General features: G+C 44.8%; 1 protein-coding gene across 2 annotated transcripts in view; it reads right to left on the minus strand.

The window, feature by feature from the left end:
* Positions 1–12,826, minus strand: part of PASD1 (PAS domain containing repressor 1) — a 59,598-nt gene extending 46,772 nt beyond the window's left edge. The window contains exon 1 of one of the 2 annotated variants that reach the window (XM_026674810.2): positions 12,274–12,826. The gene's annotated coding sequence lies outside the window, so the exon portion shown is untranslated. Of the gene's footprint in view, positions 1–12,265 lie in introns of both variants that reach the window. The other variant, XM_087972206.1, reaches the window with a different exon arrangement.
* Between the last annotated feature and the right edge of the window lie 1,957 nt (positions 12,827–14,783).

A 14,783-nucleotide genomic window follows, 5' to 3' on the forward strand; every position in this document is an offset into this window, starting at 1 on the left:
CCCACCTGTTCCACAGATGGGCGTTGTGTAGAACGTTCTACTGTTTTTTTAAAAATTATAATCACAGGTTGTCATGTTACCCAATCTGATAAACTCTGATTAATGTGGTTGGTTTATAACATTGATGTGGCTTCCTTAAACTGCTCAGTTGACATTAGGCACAGTAGAAAAAGATGGGAAGTTATTATTTTTTTTACTAAACTTATAATAAAATCTTTTAAGAGGAGGAAAGCAGGGTACACCACCTACATAGGCACACAAAGTTGGGTGCTTGGATAGACAACGTAGCTGACTTCAAAGCGTGAAGATATGTCACCTTGGACATCAAAGGGGAGAGCAATTCTCTATCTTCACCTTGTTTCTTCCTTGTAGAGTCATAAATTAAATTCAACCAATTCTCTTTTGTGGTGGAATATCACTCCCGGTGTTTTAACAGGCAAGCTATTTACATATTAACTTCTTCCCTGTGTGATAATATCAGCATCTGGCATTAACATTTAAATAATGTAACAGGATAGCTACTTCATCTGAATGTCATCTGTGTGTTCTAAAGACAGGTTGTGCAAATACACTAAACAGCTTCAGCACCGAAGATGGACGCTAACTACATCGGAGGGAGACAGCCAGGGGCACTCCAGGTGCTTTGGAACTACAACTCCCACAATCCCTTGTTCTTTGCTTACACTGACTGGGATCTAAAACCCCAGGTATTATTTTTGAAAAACCACTACGTTGTCTTCACCTGAGTTAAATTAGAGTCAACTTCTCATTTACTTCTGCTTCTCAAAACACCCGGGGTCCCAGAAGAAACATTTTCAGCAGCTGCTTCAAAAACTCTTCTCACACCAATCTAGTTATTCAACTGTCTCGATTGGGGAGACAATTGGGGAGGGGGCCATCCTCAAGATGGATGGGTGGATGCCATTCCCTTTACTTTCTCAGCAGTCCTGGAGTCTGTATAATTGCATCCAGCGCTCAGCTGCTACCGGTTTGCACCGGTTGGCGCGAACCAGATGTTAAATTTGACATCTGGTTCACCGAACTGGTAGTTGCAATGACTGGCTGGCCCCGCCTACCCCTCCCCACCCCTCCCAGGACTCTTCACGTGGCTTATTTTGGATCCCGGGTAAGGGCAGGGCCTGTGTGGAGGCTTGGGGAGGGAGAAAAACGGGCCTCCTGGAGGCTCCGGAAGACCAGAAACAGGCCCGTTTATGGTCTCCAGAGAGCCTTCGGAGTCCAGGGGGGCCATTTTTGAACTCCTGGAGGCTCCAGAAAAGCCTCCGGAGTCTGGGGAGGGTGAAAATGCCCCCCCCCACACCATGGTGCAGGAGGCTGACTAGGCCACGCCCACCTTGGCCACGCCCACCCAGCAACTGGGCAGAAAACCCGTTGCTTTTTTCAATTTTTTGAAGCCCACCCCTGATTGGATCGTGTCCAGCCTGAGGAACGATGGACCCATGTCATCTACCAGAGCATGCTTCAGGCACGTTGAGGTCACCGCAGTAGTTGTTCAGCTCCAGTTCGCTCCTGACAGACAGTTCGATATCTTCACTTTCAATATTATTGCCCTGGCATGCAATACTTCCCCACACAAACACGTTCCAAATGGCACACCAAAATTTAAAAAACAACAACAGCCACCCAATGATGGGAACAAGAATGCCAATCCTTGTATATCGTTGCAATAAACAGTTCCTTCTTCCCTTCCAAGTTGGCAGCGGTAGAACAGGTAACACCTGCGCTACCTGTTGAGTTTGAATCATTTGGAGTTTGGTGACGCATGGAACAATTCAAAAAGTAGCGCTGTTGTAATGACGAGGCAGTCGAGGTGTTTGATCATGATCAACTGAATCATGATGAACTTTATTGGAGTCTAGTCTTGCATTTATACACATTTTTAGTACTCCTCCAACATTGGTTAACTTTGGTTATTGCTTAACTTTCGTTACTGTTTAGCATAATAGTAATTAACACAATTAATTATCTCTAGTTAAAGTCTAACATATGTTGACTTCCTCTCTCTAATCCTCCTTTAGATTAGTGACTTTGTTTGCCTGAGTTGTATTTGCTTGGAAACATTCTTTATCTGAGGTTTGCCATCCGAGAGAGGAACATTCCTGCAATTACAACTCTACATAGCGCTTAAAAGGAACTTCATAAAGCTTCAAGCATGAGCTTCAGGAAGCTCAAGTTTCTAATCTAGGAGTGGACCTCTTTTTCCTGATGGATCTCAGCTACTGAAACCCCCATTTCAACAGATGGAGAACTAATGTTGTGCCAGTGTCAATAGAAATGGGAGAGAGCTGGAAGGGACTTTGGAGATCTTCTAGTCCAGTCCCCTGCTCAAGCAGGCCTATGAAATTTGAGACAAGTGGCTGTCCAGTCTCTTCTTAAAAACCTCCAGTGATGAAGCAACCCACAAGGCAACTTCTGTTCCACTCGTTGATTGTTCGCATTGTTCGTCGGGAAATTCCTCCTTAGTTCCAAGTTGCTTCTCTCCTTGATGAGTTTCCATCCGTTGTTTCTTGTCCTACCTTCGGGGGGCTTTGGAGATATCAGTTGGAAACTCATCAAGGAGAGAAGCAATCTAGAACGAAGGAGAAATTTCCTAACAGTGAGAACAATCAACCAGTGGAACAGAAGTTGCCTTCAGAAGTTGTAGGTGCTCCGAGGACTTCCAGTTTGAAGGGCTTCGGCGACAGACAGAAATCCGCCATCATGTGCGGTTTCTGTCTGGGCTCGCCGCTGGAGTGCCCCGAGCCGGCTGGTTTCGGGGCTAAGCCACCCCGTAGAGGTGGTGAGGAGGGAGGAGACCACCAGCAGGGTTGAGGAGAGCCGCATCTCTCCTCCTCAGCTGGCCATTACTCCCTTTCCCGAAGGTGGTTGCAGCGGTGGTCAGAAATGGGCACCACAAAGAAGATCTCGGCCGGAAAAGAATGTGCAGGAGGAAGATAAGAAGTGAAAGTTTTGGCTGACCGGGTTAAATTGTAAAAGCAACAACCAAGGTACCCTGGAATTTAAACTTACAAAAAATAACATTGCTCCAAAGAAGAGTCGAAAGCAGTGAAGGAAAGTGAAAAGGGAAAGGTTTGGCTTTTTTTTTCCTTCTCTCTCCTTCCCTATACTGGCAACTAAGAGATTTAAATAAGAAATCGGAAAAATCCGCTTTGACATCAATAGGCAATTAAGCTGAAAATAAAACAAAATGCCAAAGGGATAATAAAGATTTCTGGACATTAAAAACTTTCTTTTTCATAAGCAGGAAGGGAGAGAAAAAGAATAAGGGCAGGATCTGTCTGATTCCGCTGCCATCTGCACAGGCTGCTGGCAAACCACAACAACAACTTCCTTGTTCGGCAATGGTGATTCTGATCTCAATTTTGATCCTAAGCCAAAGATTACCTGTAGCTGTTTATCGGTTGCTAAAGAAACATCTGCAGGAGTTTATCTAGTAACTTACATCCAGCCACGGATTCTCAAGTTCCGATGTGCTGGCTCCAACTAGGTGGGAGAACAATGTCCTAGTTCTCACTGAGGCAGGAAACGGTGCATGCCTTTTCTGCCACACGGAAAAGCAAGTCTGGGCACACTTCATTCCTTCAAGCCTAATAGGATTAAAGAGAGTGGAGTCATCCCTGCACAGAACTACATGCAAAAGAGATTCCACACATCACCCATCCCGTGAAAAAATAAATGCAATTGACTAGGTGCACCCTATACAAAAGAGAACCAGCGGGATTCAATGCTATGGTTTGTATTTCCCACGCCGGCTGGGAAATTCTTGAAGTCTATACATCTTCAAATGGTTACAGTTGAGAAAACGCTGATCTGGCCTGAGATGCTGCCATTTCAGAAGAATTTGAGACTCACTTCTGAGTCTACAAAGCAGGGAGAAAATTCTCCTTTCATACAGAAAATGGTTAGCTTTCAGGGTCTCCGATGACTGGAAGGGAATGTTGCTATCTCCTACAAACACGGGATCTTCTATTTCAGATTGAATCCAATCTTAAAATGTAGAATAACAGAGTTGGAAGGTCTTCTAAACCTATGATGGCGAACCTATGGCACGTGTGTGCCATAGGTGGCACGCAGAGCCATTTGTGCCGGCACACGAGCCGCAGGCAAACTGACCTTACTGTGCATGTGTGCACCTCACAGCTGATTTTCAGCCTGTTTGAGGCCTTTTTTGGCCTCCCAGGGGCTTGAGGAAAGCCTTTGCAGGCCAAAAAAAATAGGCCCGTTTCGTCATTTCCTGTACTGGAAGTGACAAAACGGGCCCATTTTTCGGCCTGCAAAGGCTACAGAAATGTTCCTCAAGCCTCCGGGAGGCCGAAAAAGGCCTCAAATAGGCCAAAAATCAGCTAGGAGGCACAATGCAGGTAAGGGGATGGTGGGGGGGCGGCGGGAGGGATTGCCTTCTGGGTGCTAGCATGCAAGCGCATGCACAATTTTTGGCACAGGAACCCAAAAAGGTTAGCCACCACGGTTCTAGACCTTTCTTGCTTGAAAGCCTTCAATGATGGAGCACCCTCAACTTCTGAAGGCAAGTCATTTCCCTTGGTTGATTGCTTTCATTGTTCGTAAGTCTCTCCTTAATTCTAGGTTGCTTCTCTCCTTAAGTGGTTTCCATCCATTGTTTCTTGTCTTTAAGTTGACCAACTTTTTTACATTGAGAAGGAGGACACAAATCAATTGAAGGAAAAAAACAAAGCCACCTGCGCGCGGCGCACTCTCTCAAAACCATTCTCCTGTGTGGAGCGCAGGCGTCTCATAATCGCGTCTTGCCGCACTGCACCGAGCCTTGACGAATCGTCATGTCAAATACAAATACGTCACATCACACACAACGGATCAGATCGACATCAATCAAATACGGAGATTTACAGATTAGTCTTCAAATATCAAAAAGGAGGACGTGTAGGAGGACACTTTTCGAGGGAGGACAGAACTTACAAAAGGAGGACCGTCCTCCCTAAAGGAGGACGGTTGGTCGCCTTATTGTCTTGCCTTCTGGTGCTTTGGAGAATAGTTTGACCCTCTCATCTTTGTAGAAGCCCCTCAAATATTGGAAGACTGCTCTCATGTTTCCCTTGGTCCTTCTTTTCACTAGAGTAGATATACCCAGTTCCTGTCACCGTTATTCATAAGTTTTAGCCTCATCATCCTTGTTGATCTTCTGTGCCACTTTTTCCAGAGTCTCAACATCTTTTTTATATTGGGGTGACTGGAGAATCTTGTTTTATTGGGCTGAAAATAGACTTCCAAATTTTCAACGTGCACACAAAAAAAGGACACCGATCACTGTTCTGTAACACTGTCCTATAAAACCTTTGCTTGTTGACAATCATGCCTCTCTAATGAGAAGCTGACTTTTACAACTGCTATTCTTCATTGCTTCATCACACATCCTGTAAAGCACATTAAATAATTATGAGCTTAAAAGAGGAAAAGATCTAATCCTAAAGTAAGCCAACTTCAGTACAGAATTGGAGGTGCCTCCAAAGAAAATCTTGAAAATGGGTTAGGAAAAGGTAACAGATCCTCACGTAGTGCTAAAACTCCCTCACTTGTCCTAAATAGTGAAATTCAAAAACGTCAATTCATTTTACTTTGGATGCAAATAATATGTTATAATAGATTGATATCAATAAAGGAGAATATTTGTGGCTCAGGGTTGACACAACGGGGTCCTTGGTGCTCTCTGAGCTTGGTTGTTTTCTTGCAGATGTTTCATGGCCCAACTAGGTAACATCATCAGTGCTAGGAGTGAGGTTTGCAAGGGGGGGGAGGAGGAGGAGGAGGAGGAGGAGGAGGGAGGAGGAGGAGGAGGAGGAGGACTATGGAGAGGACTGAGTTGGCTCTTGTTAATATTTTTATGAAGTCAAACTGAGAATCATTAAACTGCTGGCCGGACTAGGAATGCATGAAAAAAGATTTCAAAATTCAAGCATGTTGACTCTTACCAAGAAAGCTGTTGAAACACTTCTGTTAAAGTTCTTCATTGAGTATCTTCTTTATCCAAATGAAAAGAGGACTTTTTAAATGCCCTAACCAAACTTTCATTAGGTTTGCTTTCATCACATTTATCAGCTTTTACTGAAATTTTCCAACCTGGTTAGAATTCAGCTCTGCCTATCATCTCATCTCTTGGTCAAATATTCTACCTGGCACAGTGCCATATACTGTACACAGAGGATGCAAATAGTGACTTATCGATGAGGAATAAGTATTAATGATAACGCTACAGATGAGCTTGAAACAAAACAAGAATTGAATGAACGAGGGTTAGAGATACAATGGTACTCGTATGCACATATACAATCAAGGCATGAAAAAGATATTATAGATGAAAGTATTAATAAAGAGTTGACAGAATTGGAGAAAACATTAACAGGAACAGAAGATAAGCAGATTAAAAGATTATACTGTTATTTATTAGGTGTTACGTTGGAAGAGGAACAAGTTAAAGAAACTATGATAGCAATATTGACAGCATATAAAGAAAACTTGTACAAAATGTTTTATAGGTGGCACTTAGCACCAGTAAAACTAGCAAAAATGGAATGGATTCAGTGTGTGTGTGTGTGTGTGTGTGTGTGTGTGTGTATTTATAACACTACACATTTTCAAAATCCAATCCGTCTACAGAGATCATCAAAACGGTTTCACAACCTTTCAGTGGGGGAAACAAGGAGAGACTGGTTCCTTGTATAATGTACTTTTTTTAAAAAAAAAAATCAATGCGGAAACTGGTTTACACTGATTTTATTATTGGAGTTTAGATTGCAAAAGCTGGAATCTGAATCAGTTTTTCTACCACAGGCAGGTCTACCTGCTTAGAGTAAGTCCAACTGAGTTTGGTGCAATTCACTCTGAATAGTCTGGATGTCGGCAACCCATGGCTCCAGAGCTGCATGCGGCTCGCCCTCCCCTCCCTTGCCTGGCCTGAGAAGGTAAAGGCGACAGCAGGAGATGGAGAAGCGGCCAGGCTGATTATTCGGCGCTTCACTCTTGCCGGAGCTTCTTCCGGCCCTTGTTGGTGGAAGTGAGTGACATCGAGTTGGCCACGCCCACCCAGGTTTTGTGGCTCCTGGTGGGTTTTTTGTTTTTTTTCTGTGGGAAATGGATCCAAACGGCTCTTTGAATGTTTTTACAGTTGCAGATCCCTGGAATAGACTCTACCATGCTTCTTACCTCCAAGTAAACATGTATAAGATTATACTAAGTTGATTCAGTGGCAGGTTAAACAGCTTTTTAATAATAATAAAAATACCAGCTAGGCTAACAGAGAGAAGAGAATCGTGACTTTAAACTAAAATGCTAGGGGGGAAATGTATGTAAAAAAACATCCTAGTTTTTTATATTACGATTTGATATTTCTCCCAGTTTGAAGAGGCCCTGGCATTTTATTTTCTGTTGCAAACAACTTGTGTGTGTGTGTGTGTTTTGCAGGAAGGAAGTTGTGTTTGGCAACAGAACTGATTTTTCCATATGCAAATTCATCCAGATATAGCTGGTTTTTAAATTCACCAAAGCAATTAACGCTCCGACAATCAGGGTAAACCCTATCATAAAACCCAAGACTCGGTTAAGACCAGCTACTCCAGGTATACAAGGACAATCTCTTTTTAGGTTTCACACCACACACACACACACACACACACACACGTGTGAATTTCTGATATTTCAACGTCTGAACAAATGGACCACCTTGTCTCATTCATTAGATCAAAGCTGTTCTCCCTTCGCAGGCCAAAATAAATCCCTTGTAATTAATATTATGCTCCCTTCTTAGCAGAGGCACCATTCCCAGGGCAGTCTAAAGCAGTGGTCGCCAGCCAGTGAGCCGGGGACCACTGGTGGTCCATGAGAAAATTTTGGTGGTCTGCAAAGAAATGTCACCCCCAAAGCAATTAATCCAGGCTGTGCGGAAACACAAGGCTGTGCCGCCCACATGGCCCGCAGCAACACAAGGCTTGTGTCGCTTGCATTGCGCACAACATGAGGTAGTGAGGGGAGGGGGGAACGGGTGGAGAGGGGGAACTTGCCCCACTCATCCCATGCACCTGGCCTGGCCACCAGGCTGCTTCTTTCCACTTCTTTCTTCTTCTGCTTTTGGCTACACGCAAGGAAAGTGATGGCGAACCTTTTTGTTGTGGTGTGCCTAAAGTGTATGCGTGCCGGCACCCACAATGCAATGCACGCCCCCTGTGCATGCTCACAGAACAGCCCTGCCCCACCTCCTTACCTGCACTGCACATGTGCGTGCCTCCTAGCTGATTTGAGGCCCATTTGAGGCCATTTTCGCCCTCCTGGAGGCTCGAGGGAAGCTTCTGCAGCCTCAGGAAGCCGAAAAATGGGCCCGCTTCGTCACTTACGGTATTTCCAGAACACCCATTTTTTGGCCTCCCGAGGCTGCAGAGGCTTCCCTCGAGCCTCCGGGAGAGCGAAAGCAGCCTCAAACAGGCCAAAACTCAGCCGCGAGGCGCGCGCATGCGCAACGCAGGTAAGTTTGGCTAGGGCTTGTATGCCTGCACAAATGGCACTGCGTGCCACCTGTGGATGTTCGCCATCACAAATATAGATGAGAAGCCAGAAATATTATTGTTAGGCAGAATACCGGAAAAGTATGATAAAGGGAGTCTATATTTAATATTATATATTTTGACAGAAGCACAAAGTGTATATATGCACAGTATTGGGGGGGGGGAAATGAGGAAAACACCTACAGAAGAAGATGCAATTAAAAAAAAATTCAGATTGCGATGAAATGGATAAACTGACACTAAAATTAAAAGAAAAATAAGACACAGAGTTTTTTCGAATACATGGGACTTGTTGTACAAGTTTTGGATAGTAGAGGTAGAAACCAGGAGAGGGGGAAAGTATTGCTATAGAATAGATAAATAAAATGACCCAGACCCTACGCTGTTCACAAAGCACCAATGTATGTAATGTGAACCATATATAAATAAACTGTAGAGGAGATTATGAAAATATTGGACTGTGCAGAAATGAGTCGATTAACATTCACAATTAAAGAACAAGAAGAAGCGGAATATTATACGATATGGGATTTATTTTATAAATGGTTGGAAAATAAAGGAAGAAGTTCAGTGAATAGTGTTACAATGATGAGATTATATAAGGTCGAGTAGTTTTTAATCTGAATGTAATCAGAGGAAGAAATGTACACAAAATATAAATATAAATGTTTATATAAATATATATACAAAATATAAATATTTGCACAAGTCATATGTACCCAGTCGACATGCTGTATAACTGAAAGATGGATTTGTTGTTAAATAAAATAAAAAACATTTATATATATATATATATATATATATATATATATATATATATATATATATATATATATATATAAATAAATAAATACAGAAGCCTGATGATGGCAGATGAGATTCTGCTGAAACGTTGCTACAACTTTAAAAGAACAACTACAATGACGTGGGAAAATACCAACCAAGCAACACCATACATGTAAGTACCCGAAAACTTAAGAAAATATATATATATATATATATATATATATATATATATATATATATATATATATATATATATGTATATATATATATGTATATGTATATGTATGTATATATATATATATAAAACCATATAAAAACCAATTTTTTTTTGCAACTCTGACATTCTGAGTGCCATATAAATTAGGGTGGGTGCCCTGGGCAAGAGGTTGGTTAGGATGACACTCCGTGAGTCACCTGGGCACAGCCGCATCACACGCTCTGAACAACACCCAGGTAAAAAAGACAAATCGATCGCCAATTTTGGTCAGCTGGTAATCAGCGGGAGGATCAATCAATGCGTCCAACCAGTTCCTAAGCCAGCTAGAAGGAGTACACCTATTTACAACTTCCAGAGGTTTGGTGTTTACAAACAGGGTATATAAAATGAGGTCAGGAACATCAGCTTTACTTCTTTTTTTTAAAATCCTAGTGTCTGTCTTTAGAGGGACAGGTCTCTCCAACTGTCATGTCAGAACATTAACAGATTAACAGAGTTGGAAGGGACCTTGTAGGTCATCTAGTCCAACCCCGCTCAAGCAGGAGACCCTACACTCTGCTAAACAAATAATTCCCTCCACACTGTCCAACTACTTACTAAGTCTGCACTGCTATTACTATTAATCTCATCACTCCTTATCACCCATCCCCTCCCACTTGTGACTGTATGACTGTAACTTTGTTGTTGTATCCTTACGGTTTATATTGACTGTTTCCCAGTATGATTTGATTGCTTATTGTACCTTATGACTATCATTAAATGTTGTACCTTATGATTCTTAACTCTTGATGAATGTATCATTTCTTTTATGTACACTGAGAGCATTTGTACCTAATCACACTTGGCCAATAAAGAATTCTATTCTATTCTATTCTATTCTATTCTATTCTATTCTATTCTATTCTATTCTATTCTACACCATTTCTAACCCATGGCAGTCCAATCTCTTCTTGAAAGCTTCCAGTGATGAAGCTCCCACAACTTCTGAAGGAAACTTCTGTTCCATAGGTTGATGGTTCTTACGGTTGGAAAATTCTTCCTTATTTCCAGATTGAATCTCTCCTTGTTCAATTTCCATCCATTACTCCTTGTCTGGCCTTTGGGTGCCTTGGAAAATAGCTTGACCCCTTCCTCTTCTCTGTGGCAGCCCCTCAGATATTGGAAGGCTGCTATCCTGTCTACCCTGGTCCTTCTCTCCACTAGACTGGCCATCCGAATGAATTTCTATCCGTACATCTCAGCCTAAAAGCCAAACACTTTTGCAGCAACGGAGGCAGAGTAGAAAGTCCAAAGCCATTTTTAAAGATCTTTTATGGTCTCCAACATTTTCTAAAATTCAGAATTACTTTCTTCACTCAGGCAAAACTCTACAGAAGCTCAGCACAGGGCATTGTTTCTAGGTTCAGATCAGACCCAGAATAGGAATCTACCTGGGAAAACACCTCCAACCCTTTCCCTCCCTCCCTCCTCTGTTATCCCTCCCAGCTGACCTAAAAATATCTCTACGCTGTTCTTGACTTCTGATTTGGCCGGTCGGATGGATTCAGGGATGATTTATTTGTGGATTCCTTATAGAAATCCTGGAGGGGTTTTTTTTTGTTTTTTGTTTGGGTGGGAAATACCTGAAGGCTTTAATGTAGAGTCACTCAATTACTCACGTAATGTTTGCATCTTGGACAATAAGTTATTCTGGAGGAGTTCTCAAAGAGGGAAAAAAGCCACTACGGAGCATTGAGGGTGCCGAGAGTCACAATCAGAATCAACCAGAATAGAGCCGGGAGGGACCTTGAGGTCTTCTAGTCCAGCCCCCTGCTCTAAGACCTTAACCCTAACCATAATCCAGCACCACCTGCTCAAGCCTGCTTATGTTGGTCATTGTCTATGAGTAGTCTATGGAGATTCTCAATTATCCAGGTAAAGGTTGTCCCAAAGGTGTCTCCCCCCCACAAATCATAGAATGACAGAGTTGGAAGGGACCTCGGAGGTCATCCAGTCCGACCCCCTGCTGAAGCAGGAGACCCTTACAGAATGACAGAGTTGGACAGGACCTTGATCCTTCAAAAGGCAACTGGACTTTCTTGGGGTTTTATTTATTTTTTCTTCTTTGAAAATGTTTAGCTTCTCATCCAATGAGTGGAATAGAACAGAATAGAATAGAATAGAATAGAATAGAATAGAATAGAATAGAATAGAATAGAATAGAGAAGAGAAGAGAAGAAGAGAAGAGAGAAGAGAGCAGAACGGAATATGGAATAGAAGAGGAGAGAAGAGGAGAAGAAAAAAGAAGACAGAAGTGAAAAGAAGAAAAGAGGAGAGGAGAGAAGAGAAGAGAAGACAGAATGGAATAGAATAAAATAAGAATAAGAATAAGAATAGAATAGAATAGAATAGAATAGAATAGAATAGAATAGAATAGAATAGAATAGAATAGAATAGAATAGTTGGACGGGACCTTGGAGATCTTATAGTCCAACCCCTTGCTTAGGCAGGAAACCCTATATACCGTTTCAGACAAATGGCTGTCCAATCTCTTCTTAAAAGTTCTGAAGTTAGAACTGAAGAAGCTTCTTGGATGAGAAGCGAAAGGTTTTCAAAGGACAAAAAAAGAAACCAAAGGAAGTCCAAGGTTGTTGTTTTTTTATTTCTTTTGGGACACCTTTCGGCGTGGGGCTGGGTTTCCTTTCCCAAAGCCACCTGCTCGCAGCCAAGGACCCACCTGCCTACCTGGCATCTCCAAGATTCGCTCCCCGCGCCGGCAGCAGAGCGGTTGCACGAAGCTCCGGGCCACGATTTCGCGCTTGACTTTCGGAGCCGAGGAGGAGGAGGAGAAGCGGCTGAAATCTCGCTTCGGCCAAAAGGAAAAAGCGGCCCTTTTAAAACCCCCAGCCGGACGGAACCTTTCTGATTTCTTTCTTTCTTTCCTCTCCTCCTAGGGAGACGACGGGTCGTCCAGGACGGCAGCTTCCAACGCCGAACCCAACTCCGGGAAACCCCAACGGGCTATCATCGCGTTTCCCTCCGGCTTCCCCAGTGTAAACCCAAGGCAAAAAAAAAACCAGGCAACTCCGAAGGACCCTCCAAAAAAAAACGCGAGCAGAAGCCGACAAGGACGATTCCAAAGGGAGCCCCAAGAAAAACTTTCGGAAAGGAAAACGGGAAAGAGTCCGGGAAGGTGCCGATGCCCCAAGATCAGCGCAGCCCTTGGTAAAAAGCGCAGAGAGCCCGACTTCAGGAAAACTCGCAGCGGCCGCGCGCGCCCTGCCTCGGCGGGTTGTGTAACTCCGGCGAACCGCGGCTGGAGTTTAGCCCTCCCTCCTTCTTTTCCTCCCCCCTCCCTCTTTCCTTCCCTCCCTCCCTCCCTCCCTCCCGAGGCAGGCGGAGGTGCGCGGGCACGCGGGCGGAGAGCGCGCCCAGGCGGGGGAGCGCGCCATCCTGAGCGGTGGCTGCGCGGAGAGAAAGAGGAGGTCGGAGAGACCTTGGTGCGCGATCCGGGCCGGGTCTGGAGAGCCCGGCGTGGGGGTGGGGGGGGGTGGGGGGACAGGGGAGGCTGGGAGGGATGGAGGGGGGCGCGCGCGCGTTCCCGTCGGCGCTGGGGAGCCTGGCACGGAAAGTAGGTCAGCTCCTCGCGAGCGGAGCCGGTCGAGCTAGAGGGAGCCAGGAGGCGCGCAGCGGATGGTTGGTGCATCTTGCCGGAGGAGGATGGCGGGGTGGGGTGGGTGGGGGGCTTCCATTCGGGGGACCCCCGCGCTGCAAGGAAAGGGGAAAGGTGCAGGTGGGCTCGAATTGCAGGGGTTCCCCGGGCTAAATCAACCGCCCTTTGTCAGAAATGGTGTAAGGCTCTCCTGCTTGGGCGGGAGGGTGGGGGTTGGACTAGATGACCTACAAGGTCCCTTCCAACTCTGTCATTCGGTTTATTCAGTGGCGTGGCTTGACCTTCGGAAGTTGTGGGAGCTTCATCCCTGGAGACTTTCAAGAAGAGACTGGACTGCCATCGGTCAGAAATGGTGCAAAGTCTCCTGCTTGGGCAGGGGGGTTGGACTAGATGACCTACAAGATCCCTTCCAGCTCTGTTAAATCTGTCAAATGTGCCCTGCGAGTCGCTCCTGGATCCCAGAGGGATGCCAGTGGGAGCACGCTTCTCCTCTGGGCTGCTTCCAGCCCTCCAAAACATCCCCACTTCTTCTTCTTCTTTTGGCTAGAGTTTTGAAAAGTGGTTTGCCATTGCATGCTTTTGGGGATTAAGCCAGAGTGGCTGGCCTAAAAGCGACCTGGCTGAGACTAGAAGCCGCATTTCTTGCCTTGCTCCAAACCGAGGGGCACAAAAGAGCGAGATCGGGGCGAAGGGGAGGGAAAGGGGGCCTTCCAGGTCGCCTGGGACTCGGTACTGGGTTTTCCTATCAGCTGCTTCGGCTGGACGTTTCTAAGAGTTGTTGGGTCTGTTTGGATAGTTTACAGATTAACAGAGTTGGAAGGGACCTTTTAGGTCATCTAGTCCAACCCCGCCTCCCAAGCAGGAGACTCTACACCATTTCTGTTTCTTTAGACCTCTTCCCTTTTTTAAACAAACAAACGAAGGAAGGAAGGAAGGATGGAAGGAAGGAAGGAAGGAAGGAAGAAGGAAGGAAGGAAGGAAGGAAGGAAGGAAGGAAGGAAGGATGGAAAGGATGGATGGAAGGAAGGAAGGAAGGAAGGAAGGAAGGAAGGAAGGAAGGAAGGAAGGAAGGAAGGAAGGAGAAGGAAGAAAGTTTGGATGGAAGGAAGGTTGGAAGTAAGGAAGGAAGGAAAGAATGAAAGAAAAGGGGAGGGAGGGAAGGAAGGAAGAAGGGAGAGGGGGAAGGAAGGAAGGAGGAAGGAAGGTTGGAAGAAAAGAAGGAAGGAAGGAGGGAAGGTAGGTTGGATGGAAGGAAGGAAGGAAGGAAGGAAGGAAGGAAGGAAGGAAGGAAGGAAGGAAGGAAGGAAGGAAAGGTTCTTAAAAACCTCCGGTGGTGAAGCACCCACAACTTCTGGTGGCAAGCTGTTCCACAGGTTGATTGTCCTCACAGTTAGGAAGTTTCTCCTTAATTCCAGGTTGCTTCTCTTTCCAACCATTGTTTCTTCTCCTGCCTTCTGGTGCTTTGGAGAATAAGCTGACCCCCCTCTTTTTGGGGGCAGCCCCTCAAATGTTGGAAGGTTGCTATCATGTCTCCCCTGGTCCTTCTCTTCACTAGACTAGCCAAACCCAAATCCTGCAACCG

This window comes from Notechis scutatus, chromosome 10, assembly GCF_049901735.1.
Source record: "Notechis scutatus isolate UNSWTSFEM ecotype Mainland chromosome 10, rNotScu1.2, whole genome shotgun sequence".
Lineage (NCBI taxonomy): Eukaryota > Metazoa > Chordata > Lepidosauria > Squamata > Elapidae > Notechis > Notechis scutatus.